Source organism: Electrona antarctica, assembly GCF_951216825.1.
Source record: "Electrona antarctica genome assembly, chromosome: 8".
NCBI classification, from domain to species: domain Eukaryota; kingdom Metazoa; phylum Chordata; class Actinopteri; order Myctophiformes; family Myctophidae; genus Electrona; species Electrona antarctica.
The window spans coordinates 32,557,164-32,568,860 of NC_136789.1; the positions used below are offsets into that span (position 1 = coordinate 32,557,164).

The window sequence follows — 11,697 nt, forward strand, 5'->3', positions numbered from 1 at the left end:
GTGACATCTCCACCCGAAGCAGCAACAGTCACAATCTCACTGCCCACAGCAGATGTCTCAATTAGCTACACCCCTGGGTCTCGTGAGTGTGATGAAATTATGATTATTGTCTTTTTAATCACTGTCCTGTTGTAACTTAAAGTCTCACTACCATGTTTAATGTGATAGAGCCGTAGATGTGTGTCCCTGAGCAAGACTCTTAAAGGTATAATTTACTTTCAAATTAACTTTTAGTCTACTCAGGCTTATGTGAACACCCCGGACAGTTTTTATGTTGCTTGATTCAATATTTACATATTTGATAGGCCTATCCACTTTAGCTGCCCCGCCCCCTTCCTATACAAACCCATCATAACTTCAAACTCCAGCCTGGGCCGTGGCTCAGCGGTCCAGGCACCCTGGCTGGTAATCCAGTATGGCAGTGTGCCGCGGGTTCGACTCCTGATCCCAACAGCCTTTACTGCATGTCACCCCCCCCCCATCTCGCTCCCCATTTCCTGTCAGCCTACAGTCTTTCCCTCTATAAAGGGGGCGAAAGCCTTTTTCATCCATCCATCCATCCATCTTCAACCGCTTATCCATAGTCGGGTCGCGGGGGCAACAGCTCCACCAGATAGCCCCAGACTTCCCTCTCCAGAGCAACATTAGTGACTTCCTCCTGGGGGATCCTGAGATGTTCCAAGGCCAGTGAGTTTCCTCCAACTGTGCTTTGGTCTGCCCCGGGGTCTCCTCCCAGTGGGACATGCCTCGAGGACCTCCCTAGGGAGACACCCGAGAGGCATCCTAACCAGATGCCCGAACCACCTAAGCTGGCTCCTCGTGTGACTACACTTCTCACCCTATCTCTAAGGCAGATGCCAGCCACCCGTCGAAGAAAACTAATTTTGGCCGCTTGTATTCACAACCTTATTCTTTCGGGCATCCCACACTTCATGGCCATAGGTGAGAGTAGGAACACTTCATGACCATAGGTGAGAGTAGGAACACTTCATGACCATAGGTGAGAGTAGGAACACTTCATGACCATAGGTGAGAGTAGGAACACTTCATGGCCATAGGTGAGAGTAGGAACACTTCATGACCATAGGTGAGAGTAGGAACACTTCATGACCATAGGTGAGAGTAGGAACACTACATGACCATAGGTGAGAGTAGGAACACTTCATGGCCATAGGTGAGAGTAGGAACACTTCATGGCCATAGGTGAGAGTAGGAACACTTCATGACCATAGGTGAGAGTAGGAACACTTCATGACCATAGGTGAGAGTAGGAACACTTCATGGCCATAGGTGAGAGTAGGAACACAACATGACCATAGGTGAGAGTAGGAACACTTCATGACCATAGGGGAGAGTAGGAACACTTCATGGCCATAGGTGAGAGTAGGAACACTTCATGGCCATAGGTGAGAGTAGGAACACTTCATGACCATAGGTGAGAGTAGGAACACTTCATGACCATAGGTGAGAGTAGGAACACTTCATGGCCATAGGTGAGAGTAGGAACGTATGGTTACTTTGTAACCTTTGTTCTCTGAGTGAAGAGACTACCTCTCCACCCAACATATTTCATATGTAAGGGGAATGACCCCACCTCACTTGTGACGTGGATATCTCTTTAAGACACACCAGTTGTACTGGCACGCACGGGTATATAAGGCCCAGGTGTGCGTGATTACACTGGTTTACTTGATCGACACCGCTTCTGAGCGACATCGTGGTGGAGAGGTATTCTCTTCACTCAGAGAACAAAGGTTACAAAGTAACCATACGTTCTCTATCGTATCGAGACTACCTCTCCACCCAACATATTTCATATGTAAGGGGAACTCTGTAAGACACCTCGTGAGAAAGCGAAGCAGTCCCAGAACCCCGAAGACAACGCCAGTGGGCTCCGACCCAGCACATACTAAATTTTGAATTATTTATCATGTATGTTCAATGTAATGTATTTACAACCCCTGGAACGGCCGGACAGCCAGACGCCATCCGCCGCCAAATGCTCAGGCGCTAGACGCCACCCAGAGCCCGGCCCTGCAAGGCACTAAGGCCAGAGACCGCAGGGGTGAAGGGCCGCCCAAGCCAGCCCACCAGACGCAAGGCTGGCTTGACTGGTGAAGGTGACAATGACACCCACCGCTGAGTAGCATGCGAGACCAACTCCCCGAAGGGAGCGAATGATGCATGTTCAGCCGGTATAACCGGGTGAATGTAGACGGAGTAGACTAAGTCGCCGCTGTGCAGATCTCTGTCAGAGACGCACCTTTCCGCAGCGTCCCCAGGTGGAGTGTGCCTGCCCTCCAGGCGGCACTGGTACTCCTGCCTGTTTGTGTGCTGGATAACCTCTGTGATCCATGCACTCTCACTTGAAGCACTCAAAGAGTTGGTCCGTTATTCTGTGGGCCTTGTGTGGCCCTGACGTCCGACTCTAGTGCTCCAATAGGGCAGAGTGGGGACCGACTCCATCTCTGTACGTCGACTGTCTGTGTGACGACGGTAGGGCAGAGCTCAACCACCTGATTGAGACGTGCCCTTTTGAAAACATTGGGGAGAAAGGCCGGTTTGGGGCATAAGACTATACCATCATCCGGCATAGGCCTGCAGAGCTCAATATGGATTGATAGAGCTCACAACTCCCCATTTCTCCTTGCAGATGTGACGCCGACAAGGGTGCTGTCTTGAGCATGTCAGGCTCACTGACTAAAGGTCGTAGAGCCTCCAGGGCTAACCCCAGATGGGCCTGATTGGGTCCCTAACCTGAGCCCCTCTGAGCCTCAGGGAACCCTTCAGGAAATGCTCTTCTTTTCTTTGTAACGAGGTTACTGCAGTCTGCAGGGCCTGCGCTCCCGCACAAGTCAGCCTGCCGAACACTCGTCAGCTGACTGTTGAAGCCCTGTTCTCAGAACCAGAACGATCCTTATTGTCGCATCACAGTTTTACAAGTAAAAAGTGGATGGCCTTCGTTTTTGTGCATAGTTCCCATCGCGTTTATGCTGCGGAGCTAAGCACACACACAGTGAGAAGGGTGCTGGCCGCCACACTGATACCACATATGGTAGAACCTGATAAATGCTGACAGCGTCGATCAAGAGGCTGTCCCACAGATCTCAGATTGGAGGGCACCTCGAAGCCCATGTGGCAGCGAGGCCCTGTGTGGAATGTGTACATGTTCCTGTTGGGGCTGGCCTGCCTGCCCACCTATATGCCTGCTGGATTGTTTCACAAGCCAATGAGTGAAGTCCAGTCTTGGAGACTATCTGCCTAAGACAGTTAGGCCCATTTAAGGCCCTGAGAAGAACACTGAGGAAGGCCCTGCTTCACCACCCTGCTTAGGAGGGTGGGAAGGGTGAAAATCAATAGACTGGATGGCTCACACTCCGATCAGGCCGTAGGGCAAAATGCAGGGATTGGTGCCGACGACACCTAAGCATTGCCATGTAGGAAGCGGCAGCACCCCTCACTGACAGGGACATTCTTGTGGCCGCTAACGGCAAGAATGCTGTCCTGTGAGAAGCCATTGCAGCCCAAGTCTCCACGGGCTTAATTGGCTCATGCCGTAAGGCAGACAGTACCACCCCCCGAGGAGGGACTGCTGGCCTATTGTGTGAGGGATGAACGGTATGAGGACCGACTGGGTGACTATTGTGTCGCCCTTGTGTGGGACGGTGGCCCGCCCTGTTTCCAGATCTCTGGCCTAGCCACACGAATACCTCTGGATGAGGAGGGAGCTCACTCCGTGGCTTCGGTAGCCGGTCTCCAACACACATAATTACACCCAAGTTTTTACACGGCCATGCCGTAATACAACCTTATGGTGGTTCTGCTCACCCCTGACAGTCACATTCTGCTGTGTGAACAGACATAATTATTCGCTGGAACAACGTGGAACGTGTAAACTGACGCTGTCAACGATACGCCCGCATAGTGCATGACTGTGAATGACAGATAATGCACTGGCCGCATGTTCAGAAGAGCCGGAGACACCAAGTGCACCGTGACTGCCCTCGGCCCTAAGGGGCGGAGGCACAGCCTGATGGTGGCCCGACTCACTAGAGCAAGGGACCGAGTCCCTGCTTTGCCCTCTAACACATGCCGAGGAGCGCTGTGGACTGTGAGAGTTGACGCCTGCAAGGCCTCTTGTCGAGGTGCCGGCCTAGGTGCCCAAAGTGCTGCAGGTGCCTGGCCACATTGTTGTGGCACTGCACCTCTGAGCGAGCACACATCATTCAGTTATCCAATTTAGGATGCAAAGGCCCTCCCGCCAAGGACTGTGTCCAATCGGGGGGCTAGACATATGCCGAATGGGAGGATACGGGACTCAAAGGTTCCGTCGTCTAAGACAAGCCGGTCAGTGCATCAGTATGTCAGACCCGGGATCTAAGTATAAACATCCCCGGTCGAGCATGGCAAGCCAGTCGTCTTGGAGGATGGCTTGCCAGACCCTCAGCCCTTCCTTGCCAGGAGAGTGCTGTAAGCAGCACACCACCCCCCGAAGAAATAGTGGAACCCACCCAGGGGTCCACCTGAATTGTCTTCCAGGACAGCCGCTGTCCCGAGAGACAGCGGGTGGGGTCTGGGGCCTTAACTGTCAGGACTGAGGGATGGGGTTAGCCCGCCGAGCACATTTTAGCCATACCCCGCTGGTTGGCCTGTAACCGGACACGTAGGTCCCTGGAACTGCCAAACCTGACTGGGGTTACACAGCCTGAGGGCAACCGAGGCAAGCTGCTCACGGCTGCTTGTGGAGGTGCACATCCTGTACACCTCCACAGCCTCCTTAGGATGCTGTAGCAAAGCACTGGCCTTTTGGCCAAACATGGCCGACGGCTCAATAGGCAGCGTCATTGGGGGAGCTTGGTCCTCCTATCGCAGCTTGGATTGGGGCCGCCACAGATGGCGCCTCATCAAAGGGCATCGATAGCATTGCCCGCTGCTGCTGCCTGGGGAGCCTGGAAGCCAGTAGCTGCAGCTCCTAAAGGTCAGGGCCCTTATGGTCACATAAGCGCCGCATATAAGCCGGTGCTGAAGTAGTGACAAAATAGGCCTGTGTTGACTAGCTGCGCCTAGATAGCCATAGTGCATTCTCGGGATGAGAAGGAGCTTACTTTGTGGTTTCGAACCGGTAACCGGATTATACCATGCAAGTTTACACCTATAGGTGCGTGAACGGCCTTGCCGTGATACACCGTACAGTGTACTCCGCCCGACAGCCACGGCACACTCCGCTGTGTTACCGAAATTGGCTAAACTACATCACGGACGCGTGAGCTGACACCGTCAGCAATACCTGGGCCTTATATACCCGTGCGTGCCAGTACAACTGGTGTGTCTTAAAGAGATATCCACGTCACAAGTGAGGTGGGGTCATTCCCCTTACATATGAAATATGTTGGGTGGAGAGGTAGTCTCGATACGATAGAGAACACTTCATGACCATAGGTGAGAGTAGGAACACTTCATAACCATAGGTGAGAGTAGGAACACTTCATGACCATAGGTGAGAGTAGGAACACTTCATGACCATAGGTGAGAGTAGGAACACTTCATGGCCATAGGTGAGAGTAGGAACACTACATGACCATAGGTGAGAGTAGGAACACTTCATGGCCATAGGTGAGAGTAGGAACACTTCATGACCATAGGTGAGAGTAGGAACACTTCATGACCATAGGTGAGAGCAGGAACACTTCATGACCATAGGTGAGAGTAGGAACACTTCATGACCATAGGGGAGAGTAGGAACACTTCATGACCATAGGTGAGAGTAGGAACACTACATGACCATAGGTGAGAGTAGGAACACTTCATGGCCATAGGTGAGAGTAGGAACACTTCATGACCATAGGTGAGAGTAGGAACACTTCATGACCATAGGTGAGAGTAGGAACACTTCATGACCATATGTGAGAGTAGGAACACTTCATGACCATAGGTGAGAGTAGGAACACTTCATGACCATAGGTGAGAGTAGGAACACTTCATGACCATAGGTGAGAGTAGGAACACTTCATGACCATAGGTGAGAGTAGGAACACTTCATGACCATAGGTGAGAGTAGGAACACTTCATGACCATAGGTGAGAGTAGGAACACTTCATGACCATAGGTGAGAGTAGGAACACTTCATGACCATAGGTGAGAGTAGGAACACTTCATGACCATAGGTGAGAGTAGGAACACTTCATGACCATAGGTGAGAGTAGGAACACTTCATGACCATAGGTGAGAGTAGGAACGAAGATTGCTCTCTCTCTTTTCGTTAATCCAGAGCGATTTACAATAAGCAAGAACAAAAAAGCTTGGCAATAAATCACATACATAAAAAGTAGTTATCATAATTATATATTATAATATAATTATAATTGTAAATTGTCACAACAGAGCGGTACAGCGACTGCAATACCGCCCCTGCCCACCGACTATTGTAAAGCTGCTACATTTGTCATGTCCTGTAGGTGGCACTATTGTAAAGCTGCTACATTTGTCATGTCCTGTAGGTGGCACTATTGTAAAGCTGCTACATTTGTCATGTCCTGTAGGTGGCACCAGCGGCCTGAGAGTGCGAATCTCCTCAAAGACTCCTTTGACCAAAGAAGACATCAGGACAATAGTGCTGCCAAAGGTAACGATAAAAATCACACCCGTGTGAAGTGAGGGGCGCTCTTATCATCTTACAACATCGAGGAGGGAATTCTAACTCATGTTGCTATGATTCGTGTTGCTATGATTAGTGTTGTTATGATTGCTATGATCTAAAACAAACGGTGACAAAACAAACATAAATTATCTTTATTGTTAATGGCGTTTTTAAAACAAACATTGAACTAAAACCAAACATTAAACCTGTCTATAGGAGGGGCTAGCACCCCTCAACAACATTAAACCTGTCTATAGGAGGGGCTAGCACCCCTCAACAACATTAAACCTGTCTATAGGAGGGGCTAGGACCCCTCAACAACATTAAACCCGTCTATAGGAGGGTTTAGCACCCCTCAAAACATTAAACCTGTATATAGAAGGGGCTAGCACCCCTCAACAACAATAAACCTGACTAGCGCCCCTCAACAACATTAAACCTGTCTATAGGAGGGGCTAGCACCCCTCAACAACATTAAACCTGTCTATAGGAGGGGCTAGCACCCCTCAACAACATTAAACCTGTCTATAGGAGGGGCTAGCACCCCTCAACAACATTACACCTGTCTATAGGAGGGGCTATAGCACCCCTCAACAACATTAAACCTGTCTATAGGAGGGGCTAAAGCACCCCTCAACAACATTAAACCTGTCTATAGGAGGGGCTAGCACCCCTCAACAACATTAAACCTGTCTATAGGAGGGGCTATAGCACCCCTCAACAACATTAAACCTGTCTATAGGAGGGGCTATAGCACCCCTCAACAACATTAAACCTGTCTATAGGAGGGGCTAGCACCCCTCAACAACATTAAACCTGTCTATAGGAGGGGCTAAAGCACCCCTCAACAACATTAAACCTGTCTATAGGAGGGGCTAGCACCCCTCAACAACATTAAACCTGTCTATAGGAGGGGCTAGCACCCCTCAACAACATTAAACCTGTCTATAGGAGGGGCTAGCACCCCTCAACAACATTAAACCTGTCTATAGGAGGGGCTAGCACCCCTCAACAACATTAAACCTGTCTATAGGAGGGGCTAGCACCCCTCAACAACATTAAACCTGTCTATAGGAGGGCCTCAAAAACTAGAAAACACTGTTCTTGTGGAAACAGTGTGAGCTCGAGTAGCTCGCAGCGTCACTCCATGATGATGTGTTACTGTTGACCCACATGACGCCACAGCCCAGTAGCCTGTGTGTGTGTGTGTGTGTGTGTGTGTGTGTGTGTGTGTGTGTGTGTGTGTGTGTGTGTGTGTGTGTGTGTGTGTGTGTGTGTGTGTGTGTGTGTGTGTGTGTGTGTGTGTGTGTGTGTGTGTGTGTGTGTGTGAAGCATCTTGGATAAAAGTGCTATATAAATGCACCATGTACACACATGGTATCAGAACATGTCAGTCAAACATAAAACTATTTCTCCAGCTTGACTTAAATTGAAACCTTCCTCAGACATTATGACGTAACATTGTGTTGTGTTGTTTCACCTGCAGCTTAAAGAGGAACTGGTCAGACGCGGGCTTCCTGCAGACGCCATCCTGAAGCTGCTGAACGTTCAACAGAAGCAGTGACAACTACAGCTACAGCGCCCCCTTCTGGTGGATCTCTGCTGTTGCCTCTGTAACTCTATGCATCAATGAGATTGGAGAGATTTGTATTATTAGTAGGGCTGCACAATTATGAAATAATCTGCCGATACCGATTCTGACCGATTCCGATATTATACAGAGGACCACAATGGAAACAAGCCTATAGGCCCTATTCTCCATATTCAGACCGCGGCCATCTTGTCAGCAAGGTGATACCTAGGTGACACTTCCCATAGAGAGCCCATTCATCCAAACAGAGAAGTCCTCTCTAATTATATTAAACAACGTCAAAATCACCAACATTGCAGCTGCAGGGAAAGCTTGAATTGTCCTCTTTCAATCTGTAAAGTGTTTGTTTCATAAGAATCCACCGTAGACATTTTATGAGCTACTTCCTGTCAAGAAATATCTTGCAGATTTGTTTTTCTAAGTGGTGGAGTTTGGGAGTGCTCGTTGACTATCACTCAACAGCCCATGCGTACCACCTGTTTTGAATGTGCAAATAATGCAGGAGGCAGAAGCTGGAGGTTGCTTTACTGATAACGAGCGCTTCCATCCCAATCCACTCCCTTGCTGACTCAATGAGCCCTCACTGACTTAGCTGCGCGTTCATGTGAAGTCTGCGAGGGCTTGAGGGATGTCCCATTTGAAATCGGTAAGTCAGTGAGGGCTCAGCCCCGCCCCTTTATGTGCCCTTTGCCAAAGTCAGCATCGATGCTGACTTTAGCTGACTTTGGCAAAGAAATTACCCACAGTTCATAGCGATACCAGGGAAATGAGGGGGATCATCCGAACGTCAATCATTTAAGTATGCAAATTAGTTATGTACCGCGGTTAGAATGTCAACAAACACAATAGTGCTTTCTCACTGTTCTCAAAGGGAGATGGAATGGAAGGATAGGCTATATATGTAATAACAATAATAATAATAAGGGAAACATGAGAAATGACTAATGAGCAAAGTAAAATATGGAAATGCAATTTATGATGAATATTATTATATATGAATATTACAACCCCTATCACACAGGAAAGTGTATTTATGAAACTAATAATAAAACGACATAAATAGACATGATAGACATGTCATGCATGTAGGCACTGGCTGTGAATAAGGACAGGTTTTATAAAGTGATGCAAAGTGTCATGAATGGCGGACTCATCTTCAAAGTGCTGTCCCATTCCTTTCACAACAATTTGGAGCCCTTGCAGCCTCTCACCCTCAAGCACTTATACAGCTTGTTGTGGCTGATAATAATTCCCAATGAATTACTCATGCCGGCAGGCTAAACCTGGGAGCTAAAACGATATGTAATGACGCGCCACAAACAATGATACAATGATTCATAACCAAACGAGCCCACAAGTTCAAAATGTTTATATAGTTATTCAGTGCACAAAATATCACAATACAATTTCCAATAAATATATATGTAATAAATATGTGCAAAGAAGCCAATTTAAACAGTGAGCAAACAAAAGTGAATGAACCAAAATATCAATAAAGTGCGAGTGCGGTCAACAAAAAGTATCGCTCCCAGCTCACCCTGCCTCCAAGTTCAACAGTCCCTAGAGTGAGCTGGTAGACACCTGTATTTGTGACCTGTCTGGTGGCCACCCACAGAGGCGCTCCCACCAATAATGGAGCGTCAATGCGGTGCCCACACCCATCACCAACTAAGTGAGAATAATCATAGGCTAAGCACTCTTTGGCTCCTACATTCCGGCCCCTAATTAAGCCTGGGCATTAATTACAAACTTAATATGTAGGAGCTCTTAATTAGCCTTAGTGACGTTGCAATAGTTCAAACAATAGAAATTCAATGCAAATTCAATTCAAAATAATGCATCATCGATTGTGTCTTCATCCATATTCTCCTCTCCTTCTGCAATTAATAGAAATAAAGAGAACGATAGAGACAGAGAAAAGTTCAAAGAGCTCAAGAGCTCCAAGCGAAAAAGGATCCAAGGAGCATGAGTGCTCCAAGTGAGAATTAATCTCTCTGCTTCCTGAAGCTACGGAGGTCTGTATGTTCTCATGTAGCTTCTCTCCATGGAAACCTGGCTGAATAAGAAGCCTCCTATTCTGAGCCAGATCCAACGTCCTTCCGAACTGAAGAAGCCAGCTCAAGTCTGCCCGTTCATTGGCCTGAACTGCCATCACGGACACATCGTCTGGAGAGACCTGTTCAGAAGGATCGGATCGTGGTGGCCACTCCATTTCACCTGACATCCAAGTATCGGACCCCAAGGATCTCACACTGGCCCCTCGTTCTGCTATCAACAGCACTGCAGCTGTCAACTCCATGCAAGGAATTGTGATGGATTCCAGCGCCTTACCCAAGAGCAAAGCACAGTGGGCCTGATGAAGTTCCTGCAGCCAGGCTGTACACTCCTGGGCAGCACTAGCTGGTAAGGCATCACTCCAGCCCATCTGACTTCTGCACAGGCTTTTGGCACTTAGCACCACAGGTGCAAGGAATCCCGTGGGATGTTTGACCTTCCTGTTCTGCAATCGGACATCCACCAACTGAACAGGCTTTGTGGCAGACCCTGAGCTGAGGTCTTCTGTAGCCGATCCATGCTGTTCATCTTTGGTACCTTCAGGGACATCTGCCTTTGTCTGCTGCTCCCACAGCTGGTCAAGTCTGACAACCGAGATATGGTTGACGGTGACGTGACTTACACAAGCGGTGTCAGTTTTGCTGCCCCCTCCGATGGGACCATTCACGGTCCAACCCAACATAGTTCTGACCGCATAAGGACCACCGTCAACACTCCTAACCACCTCCCACGGCTCCAAAGCCTTGGGAACGTTAGTACCAATAAGGAGATCCACCCCTGAGTCTATCTCTGTGATCTTGATGTGTTCAAGGTGCGGCCATTTCCGCAGATCTTCCTGCCTAGGGATGTTACCTTGGTGTACAGGCATGCACTTCTGTGTGAAGACTGCAGGTAGCTCACAGAAACAATCTGTGTCCAGCCCAGCTACCTCCAAATCCAACACAACCTGACTGCTGACCACCTTCTCCTGACCCATTGTCCTTAGGAGAATGTCAGACCTTTGTCCTGAGAGGTTCAGCCGCTTCATGAGCCTGTCCGTGCAGAATGAAGCCGAGCTCCCAGGATCCAGAAATGCATAGGTCACCAACGTCTGACCTTTCTTGGACTTCACCCGAACGGGAAGTATGGCAAGTGTGCAGTCACTCTCTCCGGCCCCAGTAAGACAACTGGACTGCACTGTAATCAACGTGTTCTCATCTGCTACCTCTGCTTCTCCTGGTGCTTGCACTGAACTATCCTCTTGTTCCGAGTAGACATGCAACATAGTGGGATGTCTCCTACCGCACACTTTGCACACAAGGCGTTCGTGGCATTCGTGGTTTCTGTGCCCAATGCAAATACATCCAAAGACCAACCCTTTCTCTCTCAAGAAGGACATCTTCTCAGCATGCGTCTTCCTTTCCAATAGACGGCA

At 48.8% G+C, this 11,697-nt stretch overlaps 1 long non-coding RNA gene across 1 annotated transcript; it reads left to right on the forward strand.

Moving 5' to 3' along the window:
* The first annotated feature begins 3 nt into the window (after positions 1 to 3).
* Positions 4 to 8,241, forward strand: LOC306928391. Its single transcript, XR_013790688.1, has 3 exons — positions 4 to 82; positions 6,540 to 6,622; positions 8,124 to 8,241. It is a non-coding gene; the product is annotated as an uncharacterized lncRNA (long non-coding RNA).
* The last annotated feature ends 3,456 nt before the right edge of the window (positions 8,242 to 11,697 follow it).